Here is a 13256-nt window from a genome sequence, read left to right as displayed (position 1 = left end):
GAAATAGATATGCGGATACCGACGATCGAATCTCAGGCAAGTAACATACCGAAGGACAAAGGGAATGACATACGGGATTGCCTGAATCCTTGACACTGAGGTTCAACCGATAAGTTATTCGAATAATATGTAGGATCCAATATGGGCATCCAGGTCTCGCTATTGGATATTGACCGAGGAGTGTCTCGGGTCATGTCTACATAGTTCTCGAACCCGCACGGTCTGCACACTTAAGGTTCGATGATGTTTTAGTATAGTTGAGTTATATGTGTGGTTACCGAATGTTGTTCGGAGTCCCGGATGAGATCACGGACGTCACGAGGGTTTCCGGAATAAGGCCTATGCGCAAGGGACAAGAAAATCAAAGAGAAAAGAAAAAAAAAGAGGTGGGAAGGAAGGGAAGGACTCCACCTTCCAATCCTAGTTGGGCTAGGATTGGAGGTGGACTCCTCCACCTCCTTGGCCGGCGCACCCTTGGGGTCTTGGACCCCAAGGCAAGCCTCCCCTCCCCTCCTCCTATATATAGTGGAGTTCTAGGGCTGATTTGAGACAACCTTTTCCACTGCAGCCCGACCACAAACACCACGGTTTTTCCTCTAGATCGTATTTCTGCGGAGCTCGGGCGAAGCCCTGCAGGAGTAGATCCTTCCCCACCACCGGAGCACCGTCACGCTGCCGGAGAACTCGTCTACTTCTCCGTCTTGCTTGCTGGATCAAGAAGGCCGAGATCATCGTCGAGCTGTACGTGTGGTGAACGCGGAGGTGCCATCCGTTCGGCACTAGATCGAAGCGAATCGTGGGACGGATCGCGGGACGGTTCGTGGGACGGTTCCCGGGGCGGATCGAGGGACATGAGGACGTTCCACTATATCAACCGCGTTTCTTAACGCTTCCTGCTGTGCGATCTACAAGGGTACGTAGATCCAAATCTCCTCTCGTAGATGGACATCACCATGGTAGGTCTTCGTGCACGTAGGATTTTTTTTGTTTCCCATGCGACGTTCCCCAACAACATGCGCGTGAATGGTCCGCCAAATTCCGGTTCGTTGCCTTGCGGGGGCGCGGCTTCCTTTTGTCGTTTTATTTTTTATGTCTTGGCAGACTAGCTGAGAATTTCTTGTCCGGTATGTATACGACTTGGAAACCAAGTCGGTTTGAGACGTGGTCGCGACACGGAACCGACCTTGATCCTCCTCTATATACTACTTATCATGGTCGGCCAAAGACACACCGAAAACATCTAGGGTTTTGCCTCGTCTAACAACTTGCGCCGCCATCGTAGTCTACCTCATCTCGAACGCCAGCGTACATCGACGTGCGAGAGAGCAGGTCTCCGGAACCGTTCGTCTTTGCGATCTTGCTCCAAAAGAGGACAAATTAGGTTTTTGGGAAACGCTTTGTGCGACTGCTCAGATTCGTCACCACGGGTCGTCTATAATCCAAGTCGGGCGGTGCTACTCATCGTCGTCTTCATCGCCATCAACAAAGGATCGTCACCAACATCATCGTCAACACAGTCGCTCCTGTTACAACTAACGAACAATACGTTAGTCGTAATCTGTTTATGATGATCGCTGTAGTTGCTGCTTTTTGCGCGGTAATGTTGTGCATGTTTAGTTGCTGTGCCGGTTTGCTAGAGTATTGCATGCTACTTTCGGTTTTAGTCATGAACTATTTACTGGAATTAATCATGAACTTGCCTAATCTTTCAAAAATATCTATTTATTGTTCGTTCCGATCCAAACAGAATCTAAATATGGACCACAAATGGATCCGAGCGGACAAAAGCGAGCGCGCCCGTCGAGGAGCTCATATAGATGCTATTTGAGTCAAACATGTGTGGTTCCCTTGTTTTTTTTTCTATTTTATTTTAATTTCTTTGCTCTTTCGTGTTTTCTTTTTCATGTTTTATTTGTTTGAAAATTCTAAATATTTATTAGGAATTTTATAAACATGTTCTCGTTTTCAAAATTTGCTCCCAATTTTAAAAATGTTCAGGTATTTCAAAAAATGTTCTGATTTGAAAAAACGCTCGTGTTTCAATACGTCTTACAGGAATTACAAATTTTTGTTCACAAGTTCAAAGAAAAATTGTGTTTTAAAAAATGTTCAGTAATTTCAATAAAATGTTTTGGTTTAGTTTTTTCGTTATTTTCATGTTTTCAAAAAATCATTCAGGAATTTTAAAAAATAGTACAAACAATTTTTGAAATTCGTTTGAAATTTTGAACGAAACTTGAAAAAAAGGAACATTTTTTGACAAACAAGTTTTTTTTTTTGACAAAATACGAACATATTTTTGAATTTTCCAACACTTTAAAAAAAGTGACTGGAATTTGTGAACAAATTTTGAGAACAGAAACATTTACGTTTTCTTAAGCGGGAACTTTTTTGAGAATCATGAACAAGTTTGAAAGATGTGGATAATTTTTCAATCTGTGATTTTTGTAGAATGGAAACTTTTTTGAATTTGTGTGCCAATTTGAAAAGGCGGATCCTTTTCTGAAAATATGAAAATTTTGTGTAAAAGGTACATTTTTTTGCATATATGAGCAAATTTTGAATATATGCACAAATTTAGGACATATCATTATATGAAATTCGTGAATAGTTATGAATTAGGGAACAAAATTATAAAACAAAAAACATTTGTTGAAAGTAGAATACTTTGTCAAATACGCAAACATTTTTAAAAATCAACTTTATTTTCTATTTTGTGAACATAAATTCATAAAGGGATTTTTTTCGAACTTTTGATTTTTTTTTTAATTTTCAAAAAGTTTTCTGAAATCTGAAATAACTAGAAACAAAAATAATCAGAAAAAAGGAATGTGAAAAATAGAAATAATGAAATTATTAACTAACAGGAAAAATAAATAGGGAGAAAGAAACCAAACCATTTTTTAATACGAGAACAATTTTTGAAAAATCGTGCAATCTTTTTAATACGAGAACATATTTTGAAACAAAAATATTTTTGAAAATACGAACATATTTCGAAAGCAAGAACATTTTTTGCAATTCCTGATTATTTTTTGAAGCACTGACATTTAAATATAAATTGTGTAAAAAAACTTAAACATGAGGACATTTTTGAAAATTCAAAACAAAAATTAGCGAAAGTCAAACAAAAGGTATAGGAAAATTGAAAAATAAAAAAGGAAAGGAAAATATGAAAACGAAAAAAATAATAATTTAAAAACAAGAACATTTTTAGAAAATATCGAACATTTTTCAAACATACCGAACATTTTTGGAAGTTCTCAAGCATTTTTTGAACTTATTAATATTTTAAAAAGGTAATGATATGAAATTGAGAAGATTTTTATAAAAGGAAAAACATTTTTTAAATTTTGAGAACAATTTTCGAACATGGGTTTTGTTTTAAAAAGTAAAATAACCTTGAAAAAAAGAAAAAAAGAAGAAACAGAAAATAAAAAAGAACAAAGAAGAAAAAAGAAAAAGAAACATAAGTAGAAAAACGAAAAAAGAAAAAAAAAACGGTTCAATGAACCTCCTAGAAGGTCCCCGTAAAATCTGGCCAATATAGTCTTTCCCTCTCGTCCACTCGTGTCCGTCCTGGTCTCACCCATCAGCGACTAGACGGGTTAGGAGCAGCGACAGGGAGTGTGTCCTCCTCAGCACCATCGCGCCGTCGGTGCTTCACGCGCCCGCGCCCACCGCATGTCCTTCGTCGCCTCGTCCTCGCTACCACTCCCTCGCCACCATCTACCGTCACCGTAGCAGTAGCATTAGTCGTCGCCGCTGCCGTAGTTCCGCAAGCTCACGGTCCTACACGTGCGTGCCTCCAGGCGCGGAGCACGGGCGCAAAGCATGAGCACGTAGCACAGCGGAGCACGGGCGCGGAGCAGGGGACGTGGAGCACAGGCGCGCGATGCCAGCCAGGTAGCTCGGGGCGGGGATGTGCTGGGGGCTCGGCACCCGCCTCGCGCATGCCTTCCACTTTGGTGCGGCCGACGTCAATAGGCCAACTCACCCCCGACGACCACAACCGGCCAAACGACCATGCGTCACCCTAGATAAGAAGGAAACACAATGCACAAGCGGCGAGAGTGAGCACTCGCGAGATTGACATTGCAACCCGACATCCACATGATCTGTGCATGCCACCTGCTCGACGAAATGCTCCAGGCATGAGGACAATTAGTTTGGTGCTGAAATTTCTTGGAGGTGTTTCTCTTTGGCTCCAGAGACTACCTGAATTTATTCAGGATGTTTGGGGATGGTTAAGGTGGGTTTTAACAAAAACATCAAATCTAGTTCAAACTTCTGTTGGAAATATGCCCTAGAGGCAATAATAAAATAGTTATTATCATTTTTTCTTGTTCATGATAATCGTCTATTGTTCATGCTATAATTGTATTAACAGGAAACAGTAATACATGTGTGAATAAATAGATCACAATATGTCCCTAGCAAGACTCTAGTTGGCTAGCTCGTTAGTCAATAGATGATCATGGTTTCCTGGTCATGGGCATTAGATGTCATTGATAACGGGATCACATCATTGGGAGAATGATGTGATGGATAAAGACCCAATCCTAAGCATAGCATTAGATCGTATTGTTCGTATGTTAAAGCTTTTCTAAATGTCAAGTGTCTTTTCCTTCGACCGTGAGATTGTGCAACTCCCGGATACCGTAGGAGTGCTTTGGCTGTATCAAACGTCACAACGTAACTGGGTGACTATAAAGGTGCACTACGGGTACCTCTGAAAGTGTCTGTTGGGTTGGTACGAATCGAGATCGGGATTTGTCACTCCGCGTGACGGAGAGGTATCTCTGGGCCCACGCGATAGAACATCATCATGAGCTCAATGTGACTAAGGAGTTAGTCACATGATGACGTGCTACGGAACGAGTAAAGAGACTTACCGGTAACGAGATTGAACAAGGTATAGGTATACCGACGATCGAATCTCAGGCAAGTTCTATACCGACAGACAAAGGGAATTGTATACGGGATTGATTGAATCCTTGACATCGTAGTTCATCCGATGATATCACCGTGGAGAAAGTGGGAGCCACCATGGGTATCCAGATCCCACTGATGGTTATTGGCCGGAGAGGTGTCTCGGTCATGTCTGCCTGTCTCCCGAACCTGTAGGGTCTACACACTTAAGGTTCGATGACGCTGGGGTTATAGGGAATTGTCATACGAGGTTATTGAAAGTTGTTCGGAGTCCCGGATGAGATCCCGGACATCACGAGGAGCTCCGGAATGGTCCGGAGGTAAAGATTGATATATAGGACGGATGGTTTTGGACACCGGAAGTGTTTCGGGCATCGCCGATAACGTACCGGGACCACCGGGACCACCAGAAGTGGCCCGGGGGGTCCATCGGAAGGGGGCCACGACCCCGGGAGGCTAGATGGGCCAAGTGCGGGAGGGAACCAGCCCCTAGGTGGGCTGGTGCGCCCCCACACTCAGCCCATGGCGCAAGAAGAGGGGAGAGGGGGGAACCCTAACGCACGTGGGCCTAAGGCCCACCAGAAGGGTGCGCCACCCCTCCTCCCCTCCTGGCCGCCGCACCTCCTCCCCATCTAGGGCTGCCGCCCCTCCCAGGAGAGGGAAACCCTCAAGAGGGCGTAGCCCCTCCCTCCCCTTATATATAGTGGGCACTTTGGGCTGTTGGAGACACCAATCTTTCTCTCCCTCGGCGCAGCCTTGCTCTTCTTTCTCCTCCTCTCTGCCGGTGGTTTGCGAAGCCCTGCCGGGAGACCTCGTCTCTCCATCGAAACCACGCCGTCGTGCTGCCGGAGATCTTCCCAAACCTCTCCCTCCTCCTTGCTGGATCAAGGTGCGGGAGACGTCACCGGGCTGTACGTGTGTTGAACGCGCAGGTGCCGTGGTTCGGCACTAGATCGGAATCACACCCCGATCTGAATCGCCGCGAGTACGACTCCATCAACTGCGTTCTAGCAACGCTTCCGCTTAGCGATCTTCAAAGGTATGAAGATGCACTCACCCCTCTCTCGATGCTGGTCTCTCCATAGGAAGATCTGAATATGCGTAGGAATTTTTTGAATTTATGCTACGTTACCCAACAGTGGCATCTGAGCCAGGTTTTCTATGCGTAGATTCTATGCACGAGTAGAACACAAAAGGTTGTGGGCGATGATTTGTCAATTGCTTGCCGCTACTAGTCTTATTCTTTTCCGGCGGTATTGTGGGATGAAGCGGCCCGGACCGACCTTACACGTACGCTTACGTGAGACTGGTTCCACCGACGGACATGCACATCGTGCATAAAGGTGGCTAGCGGGTGTCTATCTCTCCCACTCTAGTCGGATTGGATTTGATGAAAAGGGTCCTTACGAAGGGTAAACAGATTTGGCATATCATCGTTGTGGCTGTCACGTAGGTAAGAAGGTGTTCTTGCTAGAAACCCAAATCAGCCACGTAAAACTTGCAACAACAATTAGAGGACGTCTAACTTGTTTATGCAGGGTTTGGCATGTGATGTGATATGGCCAAAGTTGTGATCTTGCATGTATGATGTATGAGATGATCATGTTATTGTAATAGGTTTCACGACTTGCATGTCGATGAGTATGACAACCGGAGGAGCCATAGGAGTTGTCTTAATTTATTGTATGAGATGCAACACCATGTGCTTACTACTTTTACTTCATTGCTAACGGTTAGCTATAGTAGTAGTGATAGTAGTAGTTGGCGTGACGACTTCAGGGAGACACGATGATGGAGATCATGGTGTCACGCTGGTGACAATGATGATCATGCGATGCCTGAAGATGGAGATCGAAAGAGCAAAGATGATAATGGCCATATCATGTCACTATATGATTGCATTGTGATGTTTATCATGTTTTTCATCTTATTGCTTAGAACGACGGTAGCATAATAAGATGATCGCTCTTAAAATTTCGAGAACATATTCCCCTAAGTGTGCACCGTTGCGAAGGATCGTTGTCTCGAAGCACCACGTGATGATCGGGTGTGATAGATTCTAACGTTCGCATACAACGAGTGTAAGCTAGATTTACACACGCGAAACACCTAGGTTGACTCGACGAGCTTAGCATGTACAGCATGACCTCGAATACAAGAGACCGAAAGGTCGAACATGAGTCGTATGGTTGAATACGATCAACATGAAGTTGCTCACCATGCTGACTAGTCCGTCTCACGTGATGATCGGACACGGGTTAGTCAACATGGATCATGTATCACTTAGATGACTAGAGGGATGTCAATTTAAGTGGGAGTTCATACTTAATTTGATTAAATAAACTTAATTGTCATGAACTTAGTCTAAAATTTGTCTTTATAAATATTGTAGATGGCCAACGTCAACTTCAATTTCAACGCATTCCTAGAGAAAACCAAGCTGAAAGATGATGGTAGCAACTATGCGGACTGGGTTCGCAACTTGAAGCTCATCCTTGAAGCAGCTAAAAAGGCTTATGTCCTTGATGCACCGCTAGGTGACCCTCCCGCTCCCGCAACATCCCAGGACATTCTGAACGTCTGGCTAACGCGGAGTGATGACTACTCTCTGGTTAGGTGTGGCATGTTATACAGTTTAGAAACGGGGCTCCAAAGGCGTTTTGACCAACACGGTGCATATGAGATGTTCCAAGAGCTGAAGCTAGTTTTTCAAGCTCATGCCCGTGTCGAGAGATATGAAGTCTCCGACAAGTTCCTTAGCTGTAAGATGGAGGAGAACAATTCTGTCAGTGAGCACATACTCAAAATGTGTGGGTTACACGATCGTTTGACTTCACTTGGAGTCGAACTTCTGGATGATGCTATAATTGACAGAATCCTCCAGTCTCTCCCACCAAGCTATAAAGGTTTTGTGCTGAACTACAACATGCAAGGGATGGAGAACACCATTCCCAAGTTGTACTTGATGCTCAAGTCTGCAGAAGTAGAAATCAAGAAAGAGCATCAAGTGTTGATGGTCAACAAGACCACTAGTTTCAAGAAGGGAAAGGGTAAGAAGAACTTCAAGAAAGACGGCAAAGCCGTTGCCGCGCCCGGTAAGCCAGATGTCGGGGAGAAGAAAAAGAATGGACCCAAGCCTGAGACTGAGTGCTTCTATTGCAAGGGAAAGGGTCACTGGAAGCGGAACTGCCCCAAATACTTAGCGGACAAGAAGGCCGACAACGTAATGTTGGGGAACGTCGCATGGGAAACAAAAATTTTCCTACGCGCACGAAGACCTATCATGGTGATGTCCATCTACGAGAGGGGATGAGTGATCTACGTACCCTTGTAGATCATACAACAGAAGCGTTAGAGAACGCGGTTGATGTAGTGGAACGTCCTCACGTCCCTCGATCCGCCCCGCGAACAATCCCGCGATCAGTCCCACGATCTAGTACCGAACGGACGGCACCTCCGCGTTCAGCACACGTACAGCTCGACGATGATCTCGGCCTTCTTGATCCAGCAAGAGAGACGGAGAGGTAGAAGAGTTCTCCGGCAGCGTGACGGCGCTCCGGAGGTTGGTGATGATCTCGTCTCAGCAGGGCTCCGCCCGAGCTCCGCGGAAACACGATCTAGAGGGAAAACTATGGAGGTATGTGGTCGGGCAGCCGTGAGAAAGTCGTCTCAAATCTGCCCTAAAAGCCCCATATATATAGGAGGAGGGAGGGGGACCTTGCCTTGGGGTCCAAGGGACTCCCAAGGGGTCGGCCGAGCCAAGGGGGGGAGGACTCCCCCCCCCCAAACCGAGTTGGACTTGGTTTGGTGGGAGGAGTCCCCCTCCCTTCCCACTTCTTCCCTCTATTTTTTTTTCTTTTCCTTTGATTTCCTTCTCTTGGCGCATAGGCCCCTTTGGGGCTGTCCCACCAGCCCACTAAGGGCTGGTGTGTCTCCCCAAAGCCTATGGGCTTCCCCGGGGTGGGTTGCCCCCCCGGTGAACTCCCGGAACTCATTCGTCATTCCCGGTACATTCCCGGTAACTCCGAAAACCTTCCGGTAATCAAATGAGGTCATCCTATACATCAATCTTCATTTCCGGACCATTCCGGAAACCCTCGTGACGTCTGTGATCTCATCCGGGACTCCGAACAACATTCGGTAACCAACCATATAACTCAAATACGCATAAAACAACGTCGAACCTTAAGTGTGCAGACCCTGCGGGTTCGAGAACTATGTAGACATGACCCGAGAGACTCCTCGGCCAATATCCAGTAGCGGGACCTAGATGCCCATATTGGATCCTACATATTCTACGAAGATCTTATCGTTTGAACCTCAGTGCCAAGGATTCGTATAATCCCGTATGTCATTCCCTTTGTCCTTCGGTATGTTACTTGCCCGAGATTCGATCGTCGGTATCCGCATACCTATTTCAATCTCGTTTACCGGCAAGTCTCTTTACTCGTTCCGTAATACAAGATCCCGCAACTTACACTAAGTTACATTGCTTGCAAGGCTAGTGTGTGATGTTGTATTACCGAGTGGGCCCCGAGATACCTCTCCGTCAGACGGAGTGACAAATCCCAGTCTTGATCCATACTAACTCAACTAACACCTTCGGAGATACCTGTAGAGCATCTTAATAGTCACCCAGTTACGTTGCGACGTTTGATACACACAAAGCATTCCTCCGGTGTCAGTGAGTTATATGATCTCATGGTCATAGGAATAAATACTTGACACGCAGAAAACAGTAGCAACAAAATGACACGATCAACATGCTACGTCTATTAGTTTGGGTCTAGTCCATCACGTGATTCTCCCAATGACGTGATCCAGTTATCAAGCAACAACACCTTGTTCATAATCAGAAGACACTGACTATCATCGATCAACTGGCTAGCCAACTAGAGGCATGCTAGGGACGGTGTTTTGTCTATGTATCCACACATGTAAATGAGTCTTCATTCAATACAATTATAGCATGGATAATAAACTATTATCTTGATACAGGAATTATAATAATAACTATACTTTTATTATTGCCTCTTGGGCATAATTCCAACAGTCTCCCACTTGCACTAGAGTCAATAATCTAGCCCTCACATCACCATGTGAATTACATTGTAATAAATCTAACACTCATACAGTTCTGTTGTCGATCATGTTTTGGCCGTGGAAGAGGTTTAGTCAGCGGGACTGCTACATTCAGATCCGTGTGCACTTTGCATATATTTACGTCCTCCTCCTCGACGTAGTCGCGGATGAGGTTGAAGCGTCGTTTGATGTGTCTGGTCTTCTTGTGAAACCTTGGTTCCTTTGCTAATGCAATGGCACCAGTGTTGTCACAGAACAAGGTTATTGGATCCAGTGCACTTGGCACCACTCCAAGATCCGTCATGAACTGTTTCATCCAGACACCCTCCTTAGCCGCCTCCGAGGCAGCCATGTACTCTGCTTCACATGTAGAATCTGCTACGACGCTTTGCTTGGAACTGCACCAGCTTACTGCACCCCCATTAAGAATAAATACGTATCCGGTTTGCGACTTAGAGTCGTCCGGATCTGTGTCAAAGCTTGCATCGACGTAACCTTTTACGGCGAGCTCTTCGTCACCTCCATACACGAGAAACATCTCCTTAGTCCTTTTCAGGTACTTCAGGATATTCTTGACCGCCGTCCAGTGATCCACTCCTGGATTACTCTGGAACCTACCTGCCATACTTATGGCCAGGCTAACATCTGGTCTAGTGCACAGCATTGCATACATGATAGAGCCTATGGCTGAAGCATAGGGGACGGAGCGCATATGCTCTCTATCTTCATCAGTTGCTGGGCACTGAGTCTTACTCAATCTCGTACCTTGTAACACTGGCAAGAACCCTTTCTTGGACTGTTCCATTTTGAACCTCTTCAAAACTTTATCAAGGTATGTGCTTTGTGAAAGTCCTATCAGGCGTTTTGATCTATCCCTATAGATCTTAATGCCTAGTATGTAAGCAGCTTCTCCTAGGTCCTTCATAGAGAAACTTTTATTCAAGTAACCTTTTATGCTCTCCAAAAGCTCTATATTGTTTCCAATCAGTAATATGTCATCCACATATAATATTAGAAACGCCACAGAGCTCCCACTCACTTTCTTGTAAATACAAGATTCTCCAACCACTTGTATAAACCCAAATGCTTTGATCACCTCATCAAAGCGTTTGTTCCAACTCCGAGATGCTTGCACCAGTCCATAAATGGATCGCTGGAGCTTGCACACCTTGTCAGCATTTTTAGGATCGACAAAACCTTCGGGTTGCATCATATACAACTCTTCCTTAAGGAAACCGTTAAGGAACGCCGTTTTGACATCCATCTGCCAGATTTCATAATCGAAAAATGCAGCTATTGCTAACATGATTCTGACGGACTTAAGCATCGCTACGGGTGAGAAAGTCTCATCGTAGTCAACTCCAGGAACTTGTGAAAAACCCTTTGCCACAAGTCGAGCTTTATAAACGGTCACATTACCGTCAGCGTCCGTCTTCTTCTTAAAGATCCATTTGTTCTGAATAGCCTTGCGGCCCTCAGGTAGTATCTCCAAAGTCCACACTTTGTTCTCATACATGGATCCTATCTCGGACTTCATGGCTTTTAGCCATTTGTTGGAATCTGGTCCCACCATTGCTTCTTCATAATTTGCAGGTTCATTGTTGTCTAACAACATGATTGATAAGACGGGATTACCGTACCACTCTGGAGCAGCATGTGATCTCGTCGACCTGCGTGGTTCAACAGAAACTTGAACTGGAGTTTCATGATCATCATCATTAACTTCTTCCTCAACCGGTGTTGCAGTGACAGAGGTTTCCCCTTGCCCTGCGCCACCATCCAGAGGGATGAGAGGTTCGACAACCTCGTCAAGTTCTATCTTCCTCCCACTCAATTCTCTCGAGAGAAACTCCTTCTCGAGAAAAGTTCCGTTCTTAGCAACAAACACTTTGCCCTCGGATTTGAGATAGAAGGTGTACCCAACCGTCTCTTTTGGATAACCTATGAAGACGCACTTTTCCGCTTTGGGTTCCAGCTTTTCAGGCTGAAGCTTTTTGACATAAGCATCACATCCCCAAACTTTAAGAAACGACAACTTTGGCCTTTTGCCATACCACAGTTCGTATGGTGTCGTCTCAACGGATTTCGATGGTGCCCTATTTAAAGTGAATGCAGCTGTTTCTAATGCATAACCCCAAAAAGATAATGGCAAATCAGTAAGAGACATCATAGATCGCACCATCTCCAACAAAGTACGATTACGACGTTCGGACACACCATTACGCTGTGGTGTTCCAGGCGGTGTTAACTGCGAAACAATTCCACATTGTCTTAAGTGAGTACCAAACTCGAAACTGATATATTCACCCCCACGATCAGACCGTAGGAACTTGATCTTCTTGTTACGATGATTTTCCACTTCACTCTGAAATTGCTTGAACTTTTCAAATGTTTCAGACTTGTGCTTCATCAAGTAGACATAACCATATCTACTTAAATCGTCAGTGAAGGTGAGAAAATAACGATATCCGCCGCGTGCCTCCACGCTCATTGGACCACACACATCGGTATGTATGATTTCCAACAAGTCACTTGCACGCTCCATTGTTCCGGAGAACGGAGTCTTAGTCATCTTGCCCATGAGGCATGGTTCGCACGTGTCAAGTGAATCAAAGTCAAGTGACTCCAAAAGTCCATCAGCATGGAGTTTCTTCATGCGCTTTACACCAATATGACCCAAGCGGCAGTGCCACAAAAATATGGCGCTATCATTGTTTACTCTAACTCTTTTGGTCTCAATGTTATGTATATGCATATCGCTATCAAGATTCAATATGAACAATCCTCTCACATTCGGTGCATGACCATAAAAGATATTACTCATAGAAATATAACAACCATTATTCTCAGACTTAAAAGAGTAACCGTCTCGCAATAAACAAGATCCAGATATAATGTTCATGCTCAACGCAGGCACTAAATAACAATGATTTAAGTTCATCACTAATCCCGATGGTAGTTGAAGTGACACTGTGCCGACGGCGATTGCATCAACCTTGGAACCGTTTCCTACGCGCATCGTCACTTCGTCTTTCGCCAGCCTTCGTCTATTCCGCAGTTCCTGCTTCGAGTTGCAAATGTGAGCAACAGAACCGGTATCAAATACCCAGGCACTACTACGAGAGCCGGTTAAGTACACATCAATAACATGTATATCAAATATACCTGATTTTTCTTTGCCCGCCTTCTTATCTGCCAGATACTTGGGGCAATTGCGCTTCCAGTGACCCATACCCTTGCAA

Source organism: Hordeum vulgare, chromosome 2H (genome assembly GCF_904849725.1).
Source record: "Hordeum vulgare subsp. vulgare chromosome 2H, MorexV3_pseudomolecules_assembly, whole genome shotgun sequence".
Lineage (NCBI taxonomy): Eukaryota > Viridiplantae > Streptophyta > Magnoliopsida > Poales > Poaceae > Hordeum > Hordeum vulgare.
The sequence above is the reverse complement of the archived record's forward strand: the minus strand, read 5'-3'. Positions refer to the sequence as shown.